Source organism: Cephus cinctus, unplaced genomic scaffold (genome assembly GCF_000341935.2).
Source record: "Cephus cinctus unplaced genomic scaffold, Ccin1 Ccin1_scaffold0709, whole genome shotgun sequence".
NCBI classification, from domain to species: Eukaryota; Metazoa; Arthropoda; class Insecta; order Hymenoptera; family Cephidae; genus Cephus; species Cephus cinctus.
This window is the reverse complement of record NW_014333329.1, coordinates 1,345,732-1,367,733: the sequence shown is the minus strand read 5'-3', so window position 1 is coordinate 1,367,733 and position 22,002 is coordinate 1,345,732. Positions and strand designations below refer to the sequence as shown.

General features: G+C 43.9%; 2 protein-coding genes across 2 annotated transcripts in view; both read right to left on the bottom strand.

Moving 5' to 3' along the window:
• LOC107270224 (homeotic protein antennapedia) overlaps nt 1–3,821 on the bottom strand; it is a 109,592-nt gene extending 105,771 nt beyond the window's left edge. Inside the window, exon 1 of the mRNA XM_015745043.2 lies at nt 3,326–3,821. The gene's annotated coding sequence lies outside the window, so the exon portion shown is untranslated. The remainder of the gene's footprint in view (nt 1–3,325) is intronic.
• Nucleotides 3,822–3,924: 103 nt separating this feature from the next.
• LOC107270218 (homeotic protein ultrabithorax) overlaps nt 3,925–22,002 on the bottom strand; it is a 136,052-nt gene continuing 117,974 nt past the window's right edge. The window contains exon 5 of the mRNA XM_015745027.2: nt 3,925–5,192. The gene's annotated coding sequence lies outside the window, so the exon portion shown is untranslated. The remainder of the gene's footprint in view (nt 5,193–22,002) is intronic.

Here is a 22,002-nt window from a genome sequence, read left to right as displayed (position 1 = left end):
ATGTTCCGTCGGCAGTTGTTACTTTTGCTGCCGTCGCTGTCACGTACATTTTGACACTCGTTGACACCCACGCTACTATTTTATTTCGTTTAATTAACATCGATCGAAGTGTCGCTCGCCCTGATGCAATTTATCAGATTAACGTGATTTCTTTCGAGCTATCAAAAAATTATGTATAGACGGCTCGAAGGAATTTTTGAAATTTGTACAGATACTCGAGGTGTTTATATTTTCGAGGTTTGCTAAATGGCGAATGATGATGGGCTATGGGGATCCTCTTTGCGAATTATAAATTCACGTGCGACCGGGTCCGGCTACAATTAACTTCCAGTCACGATCTCGCTGCACAAATCACAGGATCATTACGCGCAATGACAGATTGGTGCTACGTGAAATTAAAAATGGTCCCGTACCAACCTACGCGTTATTTATGGTATACTCGCGACTCGCTCCATTGACGCAAAGTCCCATGCAGACTCTGTCAACTGGTATGGAAAATTGAGTGGATCTACAGCACCAACATCCGGTTTCTAAACGTAACCAGAACGCTACCTCTTGGTTCATATTTTCTTGTATAGTCTCCCGCGGTGGATAAGCACGTGGGAGACACTGGAAGACTGACCGGACGACGTAGAATTATGCGAAAATAATTAATTTGAGATTCCGAGCACGGATAAGATAACGGACCTCGTAATTGGAGGATTGACACATTTAGTGATAAATGAGATTTACGCCAGGGACATTTTAATCTGATAAACATTAAAATCAATAGAAAGGATCCCAATGGTTACTTTACCCCGTTTTATCATCTTCGGATGTCGGAAACATCGAGTAAAAACTAATGCGAGGCTACGAGTGATTCACTGAACTCTCCGAGAATTCCAGAGAGCGGTGCATTTGGATTTTAATGACTTAATGAACGGTACCAAGAGATAAGAGAATACCCAAGAATTTTCTTCCTGCCCATATACTCTTTTCTAATGCCGATGAAGGATTTGGAAAGTTTGGAAAATTTACTTTTTGCACGTAACGAATTTTCTCCAGGATAACAAAGAAGGATAACTAATCGCGAGAGAAGTAAACGAACAGACCCCATTGAAATAAGAGATCCCAAGAAACGTAGCCCTGAGAGAGTAACGTATTGGATGAAGCGGATAAGGACGAACCGAGCGAGCGATTCTCTTTCGCAGGGTTGATGTAAGAGGAAGGGTGCTCCTTTATCATCGGAGGGTTTGTTAAGTTTCGGGCGTCACTTATCTTGCGGCCGCGGGCACTCGGCGAGAGGGTAGCGGGCTCAAATGGCCCTGGTTTGCTGGGGGGTTGAAGCGGGGGATGCCCGAGGCTCTCGACTAGTAGCTAAGGTGTTCGAGGAGGGGTTCGAGTTGGATGCTGGTTCGAGAGAGTTCAGGGGAGGTAGTGGATCGGGTGACGTCGCGACACCCCAAGCGCTCCGGGCAAGTTCTCGAAAGTGTCGGCTAAACTGATATGAGAAATGGCCGCTCCGTGCTGCCCGTAGGGGATGAAGGCGCCAGCTACCTATTCGTTATAGTTGGAAACGCCGGGTGCGTTGTGTTGTAGCTTTTATCCCCCTTGCGACGGTGGTACCTATAACCTCTACCCCCTTGTAAAATGACCTGCCGTACTTCTGGAACTTGCAGCCCGGCTCCTTGTGTACCAGTGGCTACCTCCTTCGACTTCACCCTTTCGCATGCGGCCTGATGGAAGAAATGCCCACGTATACCTCTATAGGTCGTCCGTGAGGAGAGCTGCCCTGAGAACCAGAAGACGACGCATTGGAAAACTCCGTGGGTATAAAGGGGGGTAAAGGAGGCAAAGGAACGCTTATCACCGACTGCAGCCTTCTCGACCGTCGGATCCTTATTTATGGCCTCCGTCAGGAGACTGGGCGCTACAGCACCTATTTCACCGGTTCCAGACCAAACTCACTCTATTTTCGGCTGGTTTTCTTCTCAAAAATCAATGCCCCTGGGACCTTAGGAGCTCGTGGCTTGAAATAACTTTGCGCCTATGAAATGAGATCTGGACCGCTTTATACTAACGGTTTTCGCGGTACAACCCCATTACGGGTAATGGGAAATCAGAGAACGAAGGGTGGGTTATACGCGAATTTTTGAAGAATCGACGGAAACTAAAATCGGTGCAATATTGACGCAACAATTTTTTGTTTATAATTTTGAATATAGGAAAATTATATACGTGCGATATGACGCTCTGCTATCATTAAAATAATCAATGTTTATAGACAGAGGGTGGTAGTTCGAGTGTCAACAGTTTTATGGGGGATAGTTTAGATATTTATGACGCTATTGAACTCCTATTCACAAAATGTATTGAACCTGATGTTAGATAATACTATAAATCATAAGCAGTACGTACATCGATCACAGTAACGGTGACACGTAAAAATGATTGTAAAGTAAAATCGATTTTTTTCTTGTTATTACTTCTTGCTATTAATATAAATGATTTATGTTATTTCTTTCTCAAGACATATTTGTACCAGACTGAGGAAACCGGATCAAATCTCCAACGGTAAATACTACATCGTGTGTCCTGTTAAAAACAATACAATGGCCGACAGCGTATGGATCGATAGATCACGGCATCGTCCGCGCACGTGACAAGTAATAACGTCCCGCGCGAACCGAAGAGATAATCGACAAACGATAATTCCCTGCGGCTAGGTATCACGATAACTACACTGCATAATTATTACATTTACCATTCGGAGTGTACTCGACTACGAATCGCCAGGGAATCTCTGAATGCTAGATTACACGTGAAGAACTGAAGCTGGAAACAATTTTCATGCTTGCTTTACACGCGTTGACAATACACTAGGGAAAGTATATTTTTTGCGCGAAAAAAAATGAGTAACGTGTACATTCATACGAGCACTAACGACGTATTTCTGAAGCGCAGTCTTATGCAGTTTAACAGGTGGAGACGCTGCAAGTATCCTATGACAGATATACCATTGTCAATCTACCTCTGAGTTCATTAATAGAATTCAATAAATTTCCCATCTTTCTGAAGTAATGCAATTTTGAAAATTGAGCGTAGACTGAGAAGCCTGACTGACGGTAAGGAGACTCAGTAGCCGACGGGGCATGTGCGCAAAACGATTTGGCGGGAGGTCGAGTATCGTGGTCTATGGGAAGACGAAGATACGGTAGAAACCTTAAAAGATGACCTACACAGTGCGCGTCATGGCGAACTTCGAAATACATAAATTTAAAATGTAAACAACGAAATGAGTTCGTAATCCAACACCATCAGGAAGAATAACGATGATAAAACTTACCGGAGCGGCCAAAATTGAAGAGTTCAGCGAAAGAGGACGGTGGCATAGGGCTGCGGAGAGTTCCGCACTCGTGACCTCTTCGTCATGATAACAGCCAGCAGTCTGAAGCCGGCGCGGAGTCCCCGGGACTGCGACACGAGTCGTACGTCGCGCTGCTCTTGGTCGTCCCGTCGTTTCGACGGTGGCAAAGCGTGAGAAGTAAAGAGCCTTTCAGTCCCGGCGTCCGATCTCCCGTTATTAAAGATGAAGTACGATTAAGTAAATACTGTCTTAAGCGCGCGGAGGCTCGCGTGTTTATCGTTATCGCGGAAGTGTACCCGGTCGTCGTCGTGCGGATGACGCTCTCTCGCGGGCCAAAGCAAACTTGTCGGATGGCAATACGTGAGTTAAATGTTCACCGCGGATGGTTTACGGCCGATAGTCCCCACCTCGGACCGCCACGCGGCGCTGGCTACGCTCTCGTCGTGGTTCCGTTCGCTCGTTCCTCGTGTGCTAGTCCTCCTCCTCACCCACCTCCTCCTCCCCCTCCTCCGCCACCTTCGCCCCCTGCCCTCCAGGCCCCTTGTTCGAGCACCCTCCACACCCCACCTCGTCCTGCCACGAAAGTGCCGCTCCTCTCGACCCCTGACCCTCTTCGCCATCACGTCCCAGGGCCGTATACCCTCTGCCTCTGCTATACCCGGACCCTAACCCATCGCACATTCCCCTCCGGAGCCAACACCAAAACCGATCCCTCTCCGTGGCATAGCGAACCAGCACAACCAACCGGCCATCCCTAGCGCTCCTGTCCCACGTCCGACGCGGGGCAGGAGGCGGAGAGTCGGGGAGAGCTCTAGACGGAGAGATACTTATGGGCGGCCCACAATACGCGACGGAGAAGAATGGCAGGCACACGCGCGCCAACACACGGATAAAACGGGATTTATATGCAAGGGCGTTGTTAATGGGAACGAGGGGATGGGCCATCGCGTCTCTGTTACTCCTACGTGCTTATCATGGCGTCCCGCTCGCGCTCGCAGGGACGATCGCGCTGACGTAACCAACCACGTGACCCCGGCTGCCCAATGAGATCGACTCTTTTCGAATCTCCCGCGGTATTGGAACGTATAGGCCACCTCGGACTGGTTATCATCGACATGCACGTGCGGGATTGAGCCATTACCTGGTGCTTGGCGTTATAGGTATAATTATATAGCGTCGCGATACACATCGAGTAATGGTGATTTGTGGAGCTGCTTCGCACACACTACACCTCGTCGCCACGTGGTGTATCACCGACGGACCCACACGATCCCATGAGTTTCGATATATAAGTTGATCTTGGATGATGGACATTATGTGGATTCATTGGGAGATCGAGGCTCGACGCTGGACTTCTTTGTTCTTGTTTCTTTGTTTTTTTTTTTTTTACATTTTTTTTTTAACCAACGTTAGCGAGTCGTACGAATTTTCTCATCCCGCTTATATCGCGCTACATCTATATGAGGATACAACTGGATTATATTGCACTGGACTTTCTTAAACATGGCGACTGGTTCAAAGAGCGATACGTCGAGATTGGCGAGTTCTTGTCGTAAAATTATTGTGCAAGTTTTTATCGCGTTGTGGACAACTTGTTTATTACGTAACTGTTGGAGGGATTGTTTGCGCGGCTTTTGCGTAGATACCTTGGCGTTTAAAGTAATCCGGCGAACGATTATGATCGAAGAAATATTATCATTGTTTACATTTTATTCCGTTATCACTTCACTCATATTTTTCATAGATTTTCACTATTTTTATTGTAACACACTGCATTCTTGGATTTTCGATGAACGTTATTCAGGCTCGGCGAGGAGTGGGTCACTTTCCTGGAAATAGTCCAGATCTGCGAACAGATGAAAAACCAAATGGAACATTGACACGGATGCTGTGGACTCGTCTTTCGACAGTGTACAACTACAAACTAATTCGCTGCAGTCCCGAGTAGTCGTAAAATACTTCGAGACCGTCGGTAAGTTTTCTTTTAAAATTTTTTTCTCCCATTTTTAGCGTATCCCACCATGGGGTACGACTACCACATTTCACAACAAACTGTGCGACCCTGCAGCACTGTAAAAGCTACACGTTTATAGCTATGATATGAACTTGGTCAGCTTCCTAATTTCTTGATAGAAATTATAGAAATTAATTACGTTGAGATAATCAACATTTTTTATATCATTTTAAATTCTGACCCTTCCTATGTATGTATAGGAAATAGATGATTCTAAAGTAAACGGAATTAAATCCGTAATTCAATACGCTTATGGTAAATTGAGGGTTGGCAAGTTTTTGTTGAACACCCCTAGAGTTATATGTATACCAAGGCTCGGTTTCCACATCACCATTCTAAATTGGATTCCCGCTAGGTTGGAACGCGCCACCGCGAAATTGTATCCAGTCGACGGCCAATTCCGCTACTTGCGAATTTAAATGGAGTTTTCTCTAAAGCACGGTCGAATGTAAATTCGAAAAATCCTCGATTTGACTGTATCGTCGATGACGGCAGTCAGTATTTCATGCTGTATTATATATGTACATCGCTTCTGTTACCACGCTCGAAACACAAAATTCCACTTGCAGAATATTTTGCAGCGGACAGTTTTGGGAAAGATTCCGTTATTATAGCGCATCACGCATCGAGTGGTATCGACAAGCGAGATTTATTGACCAATAAATAGTTTTGCGACATAAAATCAATGAGCTGGAGCCCAGCTTCCTTTCCGCTATACGTATCTGTTTTGCCAGCGAGCATTAAATGTGGAAATATATACAAGAAAATAAAACTAAAACCATATACAAAACTTATCGCTCGATACGCACTGTACGATAAAGCTTTTTAAAATTTTTCAAAAATCCATTTAAAATCGAGGAAAAAAAACTTGAAAAATATTTATTCAAATGTTCCAAACTCCTTACACCTTTAACATCGGAATATATTGATTCTGCTGATTCAATACAATAAAAAAATAATTAACACGCTACATAAATATTTTGCAATAAATAGAATTCTAATTTTAATATTTTAATTTTATATGATTAATTCCATAAATATAATTTATACCATAATCGTACTGATAGAAAAAATTGTTGTATCATTATCACGATGGTAATCAACTCTGTATGCAGTGACACTTTCGAGCTGAATTGTCTCCAAGGGCATTCGCCACAAAGTTCCCGGAAGTCAACAAGAGAATCAAAGGTGCATTACGCAATGAAGATAGCAACGTGCTCGGCACGTGGTTACTAGATCGTTTCTACCAGTCTAGGTTAGGTAGGGTCCGGGAGCACATTCACAGTTTGACGGAATGTTATTGCGGTCATAATCGCAGGCGCCAACAGGTGTGAGCTCGTACAATCCTACACGTAAACGTATATAGCGTAGAAGCGTGCCGACGGGTGAGTGGGGTATATACCTATATTACCACCAGAGGGCAATAAAGACCCCCATCCCTATAATCTGTGGCGGAAACAATAACTAAACAGGCAGCCAACCAGCAAGTGAACGAGTCACCCACTGCTGACCCACTGTCATTCATAAAGTTAATAGACCGAGCGTCATAAATATTTTAACATGAAATTAAGACATCTCAAACCAAGCCCAGCCGCCTAATTCAATTTACAAGCAATTTGTTCAATTTAAGGGCTCAAGAAAAAAAACATATGAGCACTGAAAGACCCACAAAAATCATCAAATAAAATTGAAAAACTCAGATAGCAATGATATAACAAATTTTTAATACTACTTTCAATATTGAAAATAAAGTAAATGAAAGTTATGATTTTTTGTAATTTTTCAAAATTTCATTACAAATTCTCTATAGTCAAACAAGTCGCCGGCGTCTTTACAAAGGATATTCGACGTCAATCTGTCCCACATACTTGTACGCGTATTTTCCCATATGGAACTTATCCAGTATGTAAGATGACTCTCTATAAATGGCTACAACATCCAGAGTCCCACTCGTATAAAGTACAAGTACCGGTAGTGTGATGTAGCGTGGCGTGTATAGTCTGCAATATAAACGTGCGGTATTCGTGCGGGATCCGCAGGTACCTATTCACCGTATCGGTTCTTATATGTAGGGAGGTACGAATACCGTTCAGTTTCCGCGCTCGTGGAATGCATATATCCACCGGCGCATGCTCGTGCCACAAATACCGAGTGCCCTGTGCAATAGCACAATCACAGAGTCACTAGCTGTATATACCCACGCCTATACTATGGTCATTGCAGACGCACTCACACTGATGTAAGGGGATCTTAGTTATCTCCTGACTCGATCTACTTCCTTATCGCTGGGCGAAATTGTCCTGCCCGCCCTGGCAGGTTCCTGCCTCGTTGCTCCTGCAAAAGGGCCCCGGGCTCTTAGTTCGTGCTCGTACATTACCACTGAGAAAAAAAAGACCATTCTAGGGACATTTAATTTCCGAAGACCTTCCTTCTGGCTCCATTCACTACTGTACTGCCATCAGTATAGATATATCTATACATATAGTCAGTATGACCGGGGTAGCTTCGGTATAGAACTTGGATTGGTAATGATTTCTTACTATATAGGTATATATATATATATACATATTGTGACGTCATTTTCCGAGTCACAAGGCGACTCCAGCTACCGATTCAAAAAACGTTCTCGCTTTCTGGTTCCCTTCAAGCGGCCGTGGAGGATCTCCAGTTATTACGTACTTGTTATTTTCTATTTCGATAAAATTCAACCTGAACTTTCACTACTCTTTCACTGTGGGGAGAGTTCCTTTTGCGCGACGAGAATCGCGCATGCGCACGCGGCACTGCATTTAATAAAGATGCATGTCGGTGTGCTAATCTTCTCGGGGCTCTAGCCTCGTAAATTTACGACTAATTTGGTAAACAAGAACATCTTGGATTGGGTGCCGGCGGCATCACCCTACTGCTTCAATGGCTGCGTTAAATAGTGCGTAAGGGTTGCGCGGGACAGGAATCCCTCCGTACTTACGCGTGTTCGCACTATCGAGACTAAGTCGTTACCGGTACGTTAAAGCCATCCGGATGAAATTCAACACCCTATAGATTTTCAAAACTCGTTATTCTTGATTTGAGAAGAACGTCTTTTTTTATCTCTCTTTGAATCCTTTTATATCTTGCGTACTTTGATTTGCGGGACGTGTCGAATATTTTCCTACGGTTTGTATATTCCTCGTCCTTACGTTTATTGTCGTGTAGGTATATACGTATATAGGAATCTTTCGAGCATAAGCTTCTACGGCTCGATGGTAAGTGCCGAGAGGGTGTGAAAAGCTGGGCGATATCATAAAAGTAAATGTAGCAATAAAACGTATCGCGGAATATTGAAAGGAATCAATACGGAACATCGACACTGCGCGGCATTCTTGTCACATCTACGACCACCACGCAGTTTGTCGTTCACGCATTTCCAAAGCGTGAATATCCTATGTACCTTATATATAGCGTGTATATGAGCTGTTTTATTATATTTTTATTTTTGAAATTTCTCTTTTCTCTTTTGCACGTCTCTCATAATTATATTTCCACTTAATTATTTTTTTACACGCTTGACAACTTGGATCTTTTGACCAGACATGTTCTTTATCTTCGTTATATGGAACAGCTGTTTTTAATATGTGGGTCTCATGCCTTTCGTAACGGTACGTATGTACCTAAAAACTGGGTTTTGCCTGAATTCATACAGGAAATAGAATGAACGAATATTTCCACCAATTCTCGATCTAATTTGTTCATTTTACAGAATCACGACTGTTATGTCGTATACGGTCATATTAATAATTTAGTACACACGTATCCTGATGCACTTTTTCCGCGTGATATCTTCTAATATGCACGTGGTCTTGCGAGCAATAACCATCAGTGATTATTTCAAATAAAATATTCATTACTTAATGCATATTCACGAGACTCCTTAACTTCACATATAACATTATTACAGTTAAGTCTAGTCGATTCCCCCAATTTAGATAAAACAACCTCAGGACTTCTCTGAGTGGGAGAAAAGAAATCACAGCCACTGGATTAAGAAGCAGAAGCACTCGGTCGGATTCCAGAACACCTACTAAAAAGTCTTCCTTAGGCTATACAGTAGCACTTCGTGTAATTTAGATGGTCAACCCTTTTATAATTAACGTTTTCCATATATCCCTTCCCATATATATGACATTATTTCACTCATTAGCCACTATCTAAAGGTCTACAATGCAACCCCAAACCATTCCATAACACTCGACAAACTATAATCCCAACCCTAAGCCCAAAACCTTGCCAGGGTGTCCCCTAAAATTTGGTGTTCAAATCCAAAGTTAAACTACCCTTAAATTCATAACAAGATGTCAATATCCCCTTTAAACATGTAGAAACAGTATTGGTATTCCTAAACCGATTTTACAGTCACTTTGTGTTTCACCCTAGGTTTTGGAAATGTCCGCACGAATTTAACGGCGCTATAAAATCCTGTTGGTGGTGGTGGCACGCGACCCGAAAATCCCCATTTTCCCAGTAGGAGAAGCAGAATCGTCCCAAACTCACCACCCACTCAGCATCAGTGGTAGGAAAAGTGGAGGAACGAGGAGGAGCCGAGACACTCACTCCTTCCGCCACGTATATCCTCATTTGCCTGTCATGTTTTACAACTCGTCTCTCATTTCACGACCGCTAAACGTGATGGACGGCTAGACTCGCTCTCTACCACAAATCATAAGGACCTTCGCTATATACGTATATATATACGTATATGCTGTAGTCTGTGCTAGTTGGAGCGCCTCGTTATTTGGTGAATTATTGCACTACGGAGTTACGTAACGAATAGCGCGGCCCTCCTCCTTTTGAGATATCGCCCGCCTGGGGTTTCGAATGCCACGCGTGCCAACTAATTAAACGGCAATAAAAATGCACGCTACCCATCGCCACTCAAGAACAAGCCAATGGAATTTTCACACCGCGAGTTCTATCGTCTCCTTGATCCTTTTGCTGCTGGTCTTTTATGCTTTGCACCATTTGTATGCTACAACGTATATATGGATATGTATCGTTTCGATAGGTCGGATCGATCTTGAAGTATATATTTTGAAATATTTCGAAATTTTGAGATGTGTAATTGAGAGTGCCATATATGTTATTGATTAATCATTAAAGAAATCTGTCTTTTTTTTTTATTGAAAATGTTTAAAGATTCAAAAAAATTAGTTATTACCTTGACAAGGGTAACGATTTAGAATTTCATGTGGGTGGGGAGTTTTGTGATATTAAGGGTGAAAATATCAAAGGTGCAGGGAGAGAGAATTTTGGCCAAAGTGTCGTCCTTGATATTACGGGAGAGTGAAGGGTCTCCTGGTCCCTTGGGTTTTTCATGTTATCATATATATTAATAACAATAAAACTTATAATTCGCATTGGGTTGGTACTGTGGATTAAAATGTTAATTTTAAATGTCACTGCTGGCACACGACCCTCTTTCATTTTTATAGGACACGCACGTAAATGATACCGACGCTAAAGTGTCGAGACCACCTATATAATATACTAGAACCCTTGAAAGTCAATAAATGCTATTTTATTTTTTTGTATGATAAATTAAAAAAATCATACCAAATTTTTCGACATATTTTTCAAATTACTTACTAGACATTGTACCAGACTGTATATTAAAGAAACTAATCTTTCTTGTAAAGTATGCAAAAATCACGCGTGTACCAAAAGTTTTTGTTACAAAACAGTAATAAAAAACTCTGGTTAAACAGCAGCACGGCAGAAATGTAGCTTAATCTAGATGTAAACAAAAAAAAAAGGAATACAGAGAATATGAGAAATAAGCTTGATGAGAAAAAAGCAGATAATCGACTCTTGAGATGTGTCGTGTTAGGAGAGATTTGCCAAAGAGATCACTAACACGACGAGAAGTTTCTAGATTTGGTTAGACTAAGAGATAAACGGAGATGGCAAGACAAGTCTTGTAGGGTAGAGAAGTTACTAGAATAGTCCCGACAAGACAAGAGGAGTCTACTCGGTCTTGCAAAAACTCGAGAGAGGGCTTTGAGAGATGCAGCTATGAGATGAGTGCAATAGAAAGAGAAAAAAACTATAAGAGAGTGTGAAGCACAATCACTAATTTTAAATAGAAACACTAGATGTCACACTAACAATACACTGTCGATCACTTCTGCGCACTGCGTTTTAGCGACGAGTAGAGTTTCTCGCGTACGCGTTTTATACTTATATGCCCTCTAGTCGTTAGACGCTCGATCGATAATGATCTAGAACAATCTATTCTCAAAGGATCCATAGCGTACTATAATTCAAATAACCGAAAGAAGAAGACATGCAAAATAGAGAGAGGGCATAATCCGTAAACTGTTAGTAAAAAATCTCCTCTCCTCCTATATTCTTTTTCAAACAGTTTTCAATAAAAAAAAACAACTCCCATACAGAAGGAATGTTCCAACATCAGTTGACGGATGAAACAAATTTTAGGGTAAAGTATAGCCAGCCCTTACCACCCCCCCCCCTGCCGGACTAATTTAAAGTTTGCCTCAAATTCAATTATGCATATCTCGCCCCAACCCGTTTTAATAAAAGACGTTCAGAACTAAATTTTACAAAGCCTCTTCTCCTAAACTATCCCTATTAGACTTTTTCCGTTCACACACATGCCTAATAAAAAAAAAAACTTAAAAAATGCCTAAAAGAAGAATATGAAAAAAAATGACACCAACAAATCTCAGAAAAGCAAACATCGTCTTTCAAACGTTCTAATAAAATTTCACGTATATCTACCGGCTGTTATCCACGCTTGTAGATTTACAAGGGGTGTCAAAGTTTACGCGGTCACGATAAGTCTCAGAGCCACGCGGCAAAGCGGCTGGAGGTTTCAGAATAGTCAGATACGAGGATTAGCAGGATCCCTAATGAATCTTAGAGAAGGACCCTGAAAGCGAGTCTCGACTTCTGAGAGTCAAGTAAGAGGATACTAGCTATACTGTAATATAGTATATACCAGTATCACTGTATACTATCAGTAGTATATGTATACCACTCCCATAGAACTGTACCCCCGGTAACTTCGTCTAGGTTGTTGGTCTCTTGGTAGCTGGTTCAGTTTACAGTTTCTAGGGAATCAAGACTCCTTCTCGAAATACTCCTCTTGGTCCATGTGCACTTGGGGAAAGCCACAGGGTGGCGAATTCTGCGGCGAAACATTGGTACTCGCGACTAGTCTTGTTTATTATACCCACGCAATTATAGTTATACTTGGTGACCACGTCCGTTTCGGCCATGATGGTCGCGATATGGTCGCGTTTACGGTTCACCAAGCGATTTGACGCCCGACCTGGGACTCGCGACCACAGATGGAACCGCAACTAGACATAATATGCACTCTGCGTGGTCGTTAATCTTCGTGTAAACCACTCTTTAGCATTTATCTATATTTACCATGATATAATTCAAGATATCTAAAATCAAAGCGAACAACATAGAAATTTCTGACGAAGCGTAAAATCGGTAAAAAAATTGCAAAGATATTGAACGTCTATACAGATTGCATAAAATGGCGCTGAAGAAACCGTGGATGTAGGGAATCGATCGAATCTCGTGGCACGTGGCCAAAAATAAGGGGAAGAAATGATGAATGTCCTTATATTACCGAATGGGTCATCGTTCATGGTAAGATCGAGCTTGGGGTCGATGAAAAGAAAACGAAAAACAAAAATGGCAAAAGGACACGTAAGGAAAGTTAGTGCATAAGGATTCTACAGCATTGCCATATATGTGACTGTATAGCGTATATATTATATCAATATAAAAAGCAGAACCAGTATCTATACGGAATATAGGTATATACCATACTAACAGCTAGTAGATAACAGATACAATGGTTTCTGGTGGCGTGCGTGAGTTTTCGGTAAAGATGGCCGGGTGGATCCATCCTCGGCTCTTCCCTCCCGGTCCCGTTGGAGGCCGCGAAGACACGCACATGTACCTGCAGGTACGAGGAGAGAGCTGCTCTGGCGAAGCACGGACAGGCGCACACGTCGTTATACGGGGCAGGTATGGCGTAGTAGCGAGGCGGCGTGTTGGTAGCGATAAATCATGGGTTACCACATTGTAGCCCAGTAAATCATCGGACGCGGGGAACGCGAGAGCTTCCCAGCGTGAAATGAAACGAATTCATCTCTGTCAACCCCCACTACGTGCCTCCCTCCATACGCCTCTCTTCGTTTCTGGCTCTCTCGGCATGACGCTCTCTTTTCTCTCCCTTGAAAGCGTCCGGGGTAGGTGGAAGACACCTATGTGGCAGACTTTTTACATATCGGGATATACATGTATATATGTATATACTTGTGTTTTTCTGCCTTTTATATAGATATATATATACTTGACTAAGCCCCACCCACCCTTATGTGTACATATATGTACCTTTATATCTACGCCTACCTAACCCGGCGTCATCTCGCCTCTTTACACGCACGAAATTTTTCTTGTCATGATTTTTTTTTCTCCTCTTCGGTTTCGCACTGTCGGTACGACGTACCCTTGGGACTTGTAGCTTCCTCTGCGATACACTTTTCTCTACGGGTAACTTAGCTTTTTCCTTTGGTTTTCTTAACGCGATATGTGCCATGAGCACGATACTAAATTATGCCTTGGTACAAGCTTCAGTAAGATGTAAGATAGATGCTGCGTGTTAAATTCGAAAGAACGTAGTAATCCCATGATAGTGGTATATCAGAACCAGAAGCGTCGGGTCTCGTATGTTAGATTGGTCAGTGATGAAGATAATAATTAAAAGTTAAAGCAAAAGAAATGATGGATCAAGAGAAAGATGAAAATAAAATATCTTGGCGGACTGTTTTTTTTTTTTGAGTTCACTGGAAGCACTCATAATTCGGGACAATGGACGCAAAAGAGAGTCGGCTTCGCGCCGAGAATAGTCGTGGCGTCTTGGAGCGTCGCGACGCAGGGGTCCTCTCGCCTCTCGTAGTAAAAACAAATAGAGGTCCTTTTCAAATAATAAAGTGTCGACGTACTTTATTTTCCGTGAGATTCCGTCGCGTCCGCACAGAGTCACTATAAGTGTAGTACATATATAGTATGGGCGCCTCAACGAAATCGGGACGCCCTTCCGTCGGTTCCCTTGTTCATTTTCTACAAGCTCTTTTTACTCTTCCTCTCCGCGCTCACTTTTTTGCCTCTCTTCCTCTCCTCGTCACTTCCATTTTCTTGCGCGGCCTCGGATCCGCTTCGCTCTCGCCCTGCCGTTGCTACGCCTCTAAGGCGTCGTGACGCTGCGCTGGTCCTCGTAGCGGGCGAGTAGGCGCCCTCGCGAGGTTCACGTCAGCACCGCAATATTTATCGTAATTTGATACAAGCGGGCCAGGAACAAAAAATTACTGCTAGCTGGAGAACCAGAAGGGAGGCTCATACATCCCGAGCAACTCAGACGCAGCCGCGTCTCTACCACCCTTTGCCTCTGGTCCTCCTGCACACTCCACTCTTCAGCCCACCCTTAGTTCGCTCGGTAGGTATTAGGTAGTACGTAAGTAGGTATAAGGTATGTACACTTTGCCATGACTCACAGTATGCTGATATCCTAGGATAAACCTCTATGAGAGTAAGCCTTGACTTTTAGTTATACCTTTTTCTTTGAAAATATTCCTTATTTTATTATAGACGCATATAGCTATAGTCATCTTTTTCTTTGTTTATTTTTTTCATCTATGAATTTAATTTTCCTTTCCTTATTGCACTAAAGATCGTCGATCGTGTCGAGCTAACAGTGCTGGGCTGTGCTTCTTGAACGTAGGGACCACGAGCGGCATGATCAGGGCAACGCTGAACCTCCTGACCCCTGTGCACTTGTTGATTTATGAAATTGTTACATTGAGATACGCTATACTATCCCATCTTCGGTAATTCTTCTGTCCGGGATTTTTCATACTAATAAACCAAATCGGTATTGGTACGATGTTATGCAGTTGGTCAAACTGGCTAATTGAAGTTATTTTGAGGGAAGATAAAAAGAATTTTCGTTGAGCAGGCACAGTCTACCTGATACTCCATGGAAGTAGGTAGAACTGCAATTAATTGAATTAAAGCCGTCGGTCATGCCGACGTAGAGTGCAGGGAGCCGTTGCACTAATTAGGAGCCCCCTCCATTTGTTCTTTTATTTAATCAGTGTCCGTAAGAGGGTGGCTTAAGGGGTGGCGCCAGGCACGAACTTGGCGGAAGAAGGTTTCTCGCGTTGCGGTAGCAGACTATTACGCGACTCCCACATAAATTGGACGTCGCTGGCTCGAAATGTATGTAGCAATAAATCCCTCGCGCGAAAATAATGGCGTCTCATTTTGTAAATGGCGTAAAACTTAAAATTGTGCCCGTATATTATATGGATGGGGGGTGACGCATCGCTATCGCTATCATGCTAGCACCATTCAGTGAACCCCGATGCGCGGAGGGACCTGAGTATCAGTCTAGGGGTAGGTTCCGTGCCGCTGCGCTACCCCACAGGCCTATCTACTTGCTCGGCCACCACCCCTGCCGCCTACATTGCTTATTTTCCTGCCTACCTATTTTCTTCGCGGTTTCGCACCCATTTTTTTTATTCGTCCAAGAATCCACGAGCCAACACGACGCCGGGCGTCGTTCGCGAGATGCTGCGCCACGACGATAACTCACCCTCTCCCCGACCCCCAACCTGTCCTTCTATCGGCCTGCAGAGTCTGCACCTCCCTTACTAACCCATCCCTCTGTGCTTCAAATCCCAGCCCCCTTACCAACCCCCCGTCCACAGGGGGAGAGAACCGAACGCCCCCCCCCCCGCCACCCTTACAGTCGACTTCATTGCGTCCTGCGCACGTTTGTCACTGAACGTGCACATCACCTACCATTCTTAACTTCCCCCCGTTACCCCTTCACTAGTCCGTATCCGCCACCCTGGACCCCGCACAATGCACCTTAACTATCCTTTCAAGACTGGGCATCCGAAATTCGCCATTCCTCCGACTCCATTCGCCGAGTCTGATGTCTATTCGGATTTATGCGCGACACCCGTCCTCGACTAAAGCCATTCGAATGCTACGGGAAAGGTTTTTATTGGCTCCGGGTAAGATGGAAAATGTCAGAGAGGTCGAGACACCCTAGGGAGGATTTCCAGAGTTTCCTTAATGAAAATACGCTAGAAATTGTTCCCTGTAAAAAAATATCCTGGAACTTCTCACGTATTAACGTTTTTACTGTCCAACGTGAATAAGAACGTGGTATGGCGTTTTTTGAAAAAAAAAAAAAAAAATTATTACCAACAGACAAGACGGTTCTACCCTATAGCCACGTATTTATATATGTTACTAAAAATATGAATATTTTATCGAAATTCAACATGATTTTCAATTATCGTCGTAACGCACCGGTTAAATCACAATGGGGCGATCCTCTGGAAGGTCTTTTATTTCATTGCGAAAGTAGGGAGAAAAAAGATAAGTGAACGTTAGAAGGTAATTGGTGTAGCTACGAAACGGAGATCTCGAATGCGCTTCGAAGGTTAGTCGAGGCAATTTCGCTTTTTGCTGAGAAGTAATAAAAACCCTTGGGGGGTGGTATAAGGCGGCTGTGAGGAGCTGCGTGCGCGAGACAGATACGAGGTCCAATTTTCGAGCAGAGGGGTTGTCCAGGACTGGACGAACATCCCTCACTGTATTATTTATACGCGGCCGAAATTGGTGCCTGAGCATGCCAAGCACGCACCCTTCATCCCCAGAGATGCTCGGAGCAATGTCCTTTATTTCTAACGTTCTGTGCACCGCGAAAATATTCATAATACGTTCTCACCGCTTGGGACGTTTCATCGCATAGTTGCGCACCTGCCCTAAATCAGTCGCCCTTCCAAGGAATATTAAGCTGCCAGCGAGGCCCAATAATGAACATTAGTTCACACTTCTCAGCGCTGTGCCACAAAGACACCTATACGAATGCACGTAGATAATCTTTTTTCGGATCATCCCCAAAAATAAATTCATACGTCGATTCGTGGTATCCTTTATAATTTAAACTGTTTTTAAAAATCCATAACGAGTAATGATAATATAATTTATCACACCCTCCATAAGCTTCACTTAATTCCTCTAAAAAGTACGTTTTAGTTTGTATGTAAATTCATGGCGGTAGATTCAAAAAGTTATATTCAAAATTCCACACAAGTTTTTCACGAGAACAAAAATAGGCTGTTACGTTCTATGGTGATAACGAATATATTTTACTACAATACTTCCACTATTCGATATATATATGTATATATATATAAGACGTACAGAATACATTAAAGGAAAGCAAAGATAATTCTCCGAATTCAAAAGAAATACCTATAATAAGAACAAAGTACTCGTAAGTACTTGTACGTAGTAGATGTCAGGTACGTGGTATCCTGGAAAGCCGGGTATCAAGAAGCATTCTTCTTCAAGAATGCGTAGGTATTATTCCCATAGGTACGACCAGAAAAGTCCTACGGGATGGAAGAGCACAAACCGTAGGTTAGAGTAGGTACGTTATAATACAAGGCAAGGTAAGGAAAGATAAAAAGGAAGGGCTGATCGAAAGCCAATAATTGGAATAAAGTCTTTGTCTCGCGGTAGCGTTTCCAAAGGCAGATCTCGTTTCACGGCTCGATTCTGTCACGAACTAAGCAAGGAGTTTCAGGACCGCATTCTCGTCGAGGGGATAACTAGAAAACTTCTTTTTCCTCGATCCCATCCCGGTCGGCGCCCACCAGGACCACGAAGTCCCTCGGTCCTTGACAACCCCCCCCCGGCACCCGCCATTCTTATCCTTTATACCCCTTGTAGCGGGAGGAGTATCTCCGCGGTGCGGGACGTGTTCACCCAAATGCGCTGTTAAAATTTTGGACACAATCTCTCCATTTGTCTTGTGGGACCCAGAAATAAATCTCCGACGGCTCAGCCAGCTAAAGAAAAATGCCGCCCTCGGTACCGGTGCTGTCTGTAGCCACCCACCCCTCCTCCACGACATCATCCCCTCTATTCAGTCTCTCTTTCCTATATACCGTTTCACTCTGTCTCGTTTTTCCAGAGACTTTTTCCTCATCGAACCAACCCTCCGAAGGACGCGTGCGCCCTACCACCACTCCACCCACCCTATACCGATGCTCTATCGATAAATCATAATAACAGTATTAACATTCCTACCGCTTCTTTTCTCTCATGGACGGTACTCACCCCCTTCACCCTCTTGAGGATACATACCCTCTACCAGAGAACAATTCCACTTCCATACCCAACATGATTTTATCCCGAGCACCAGCAACGTGAACTTGTACCTTTTCAGTATACAAATTGTGATCTTGCCATTATTTTGATCTCAAATAAAAAGCTATTAAATTGTTCGCCAAGGTTTATGAAGTACGGGATACACTATCGAAGTATCGGATATATGAAAAAGAAAACCTTTGATCGATCCGTAAGGAGCGACTACCTTTACACGCCAAGGGTTCTATATGTGAATTACGAGACTATTGACCGACCCGGAGACGAACGAACGGATATACCGATAACAGAACGCGTAAGTAACCTCAGAGACGAACGAATGACCGCGATTGAATGAGTGAATGACAATGACGTCGTATATAAAATCGACAGGGGGGCTTGTGCACCAGGGCGCAATGCAACCAAGTGCAGCGGACATTTGTGCACCCGTATGAAATACAAGTTGCGGATCAGGGATCTCTCGTAGTCCCTTCCATAGTCGGGAGACGTGCGGACGTGTACATGGGATTGCCCACGCGGTGCCGCGGCGCGCGAGGCGCACGGCTCATGGCGTACGGCACTGAAGATGGATGCACGTTTTGGCGAAGTGCTTTATATAACGATAATTCAGAAGATAGCATTGCCGAGCGGAATGCGCTGTCTGTGAAGAGCCCGGTATAAAATATGTGTCTGGTATCTTATTCTTCACCCAGTTCCAAGCACCAAGACTCCGCTTAGGGGGTTGGACCATAAGTCGACCGCGTTGTCCTTACTACAGTACGCAATGTTTCGCGCTGTATTATTCCATCCATTTTCTTCCTTTTCTTCTCTATCCTTTCCTTTTTTCTCGTGCTTCTTCTTCCTTCCTCCTTACTCTCTGTATCTCAACCCCGCCCTACGCTCGAATTATTATTATTGCTGTTCCGGGTCTGGCTCCAGAATGTGGCGGCTGTCACATTAACGTCGTCCTGGAGAGCATCAACGGGGACGCTTCACTGGACGCGGACATACACTCGCTTGCCATCTCGGCGACGACTCTCTCGGCTTTTCGTCCAATTTCGTCCTCGACGAATACCTTGGGAACCACCCATTGGCTGTGAGAATATAGTCGGTTTACTTTCGTTTCCTTCTTTTGCTTAGTTTGACTTTCTTCCTTCCTTCCTTCCTTCGCGTTCCTGCCACTTTCTACCGGTGCTAGACATACCTTGGGTCTTCGGATCGAGCTCAGTGCCACTATCACCAGAAGCCATTCTTACTCCTCTTCGTGGTCTCTGCTATGGCTGCCATTGGACTCCATCCAATGTTACCGTTTTCAGGATCTCAAAGATTCCAAACCGATTCCAATAGAGAAGCTATCACGAGTCTAAGTGCACGTTTCCGGAATACTTGAACGATTCTCAGGACGACTTTTTCCTGGGGACTTCATGAGGTTATAAGTAGATATACCTCCATACCCCATGGTGTCGGTAAGTTCTTTCTTCTTGGTACCATGCACGCCTCCGATGCCCTTACCACCTTCGGCATCACCGACCACCAGTCCCTATCTGCATGATACTTTGGAAGCAGAACGTCGTAAATGTATGCAGCGACACGTTCCTCGATCCTCTCCTCGCGTAGTATCCTCTGGCAATCTCCCCACCGTTCTCATGAGAGAGACTGACTCATGGCGTGCAAGGACTCGATAATATAGACTACACGTATATATATATATATATATACACACGAGACACGTGTGTTCTTTAACGTGTAAAGACAATAGAGTATCACGAGGACCTAGAGACTCTTTGCGAAGCATAAGTTTTCCACGTGGTACGTGCTTACGGACTAGTTTCACTTAGGGATAAATTCAGCGAAAATATATTGTACATACAATGCATACTTACCCTCAGACTATGTAAAATCGGTATGCAGTTAGTCACACGATAAATACCAATAGCTAATAGAAATACGATTAGAGGATAAGATTTACGGGTAATATACCTAACTTACCTAATGCGTAGCTACGATATAGATATCTAATACTGCGCAGCCTCTATTCCAAAGGATCGCAAGATAAGGCAGGATTCCGGATGGCGGAATTTGGTTAAACTCGGTTAACGGATTGGATCTCGAGCGTGACCAAGCGTTATATAAGGTTCCAATGCATTACCCGGGGTGTAGTAGAACCGAGCCAGTTCGCAGCGTGCAAGCTCGCAGGCTGGAATGGAGTCGTAGGATAGCAATTTCGGGCGAGCAGTAATAAAGCACGTCTGCGCGCCGAAATCCTGATGAATGGCCGCGCTTAGGCTTGAAATGGAGAAGCGACGAGGCATTCGCTTACTCGCTCACTCGCTCCTCTCTCGCTCGTTCTCCATACTTAGATATAGCTCAAACAGTCCTACCTATCCTTCTCTTCTGGTCCAACACTCTTTCCAACGTTTATTCTTTGTGTTTCCGTCAGTCCTTGCATTTCCTTTATTATGCCTCCTTATTGCGATCTTCATTCTCTCTCTTTATCTTCCTATTGCTACTGTATGTCTATTTTATATTTATATGGTACTGCTACGTGTGTGTACGCAACCTAATCTCGCGCCTCGTATCCATGTTACGGGCTTTCCATTGTAGGTGGCCACCCCCAAATTCTCACCCTCGCGTCGTGCGAGCGGTATATATATATATATACTATGCGGATCGCGGTGCCTCGCGTATATAGTGGCCCGCGCGGAAAGAGGGATGAGCCCCAATAAATCTGCACATACCAAATTGAGAATGTAAAATACATGCGGAGCGCGTCTGCGCGACTATACGTGGGATTTATCAGGGCTGAACCTCGATGGGCAGGTACGAGCTTAATTTATTCGCCTGGTTAGGACTCGATCCCATGTTGCGCCCTCTTAATTCGTGCATTTTCAACGTAGAGTCTGGACAAGAATTAAAATTCTTTGCTCCAGATTCGCGTAGATTTTTTATCGACGTCTAAAAGGCAGCGAATCGTTTGTCGATGATTATGACTATAAAGGGGATAGTGACAAACCTGATTATTTTTAATCGTCAAAACTGAACTTACTCCAGCGCCAATGTTGGATGATGATCGTATATTTGTTCTTGAGTATTTTCATTTAGGATATCCGGCTAGGATTATATACAGTCTGATTCAAAATTTGTATAGCTAAGCTCTCTGGATGGTCACTCTCTCCTGGTATATAACTTTTAGGACACAGTGTATAGCGAGAGGTTCACAAGGAGGTTACAGGAGGCAGCCTAGTACCTATAGCAGCGACTGCTGGGCCTCTAAATCAGCCTCCGTGTCGTGATTCATGGAGGGCAACCTCTTGGCCCCATCTCCCACCTCTTCCTCCTCAACTCCTCCGCCATCTCTACCCTTCGCCCTTATCCCCCCCCCCCCCCCCCC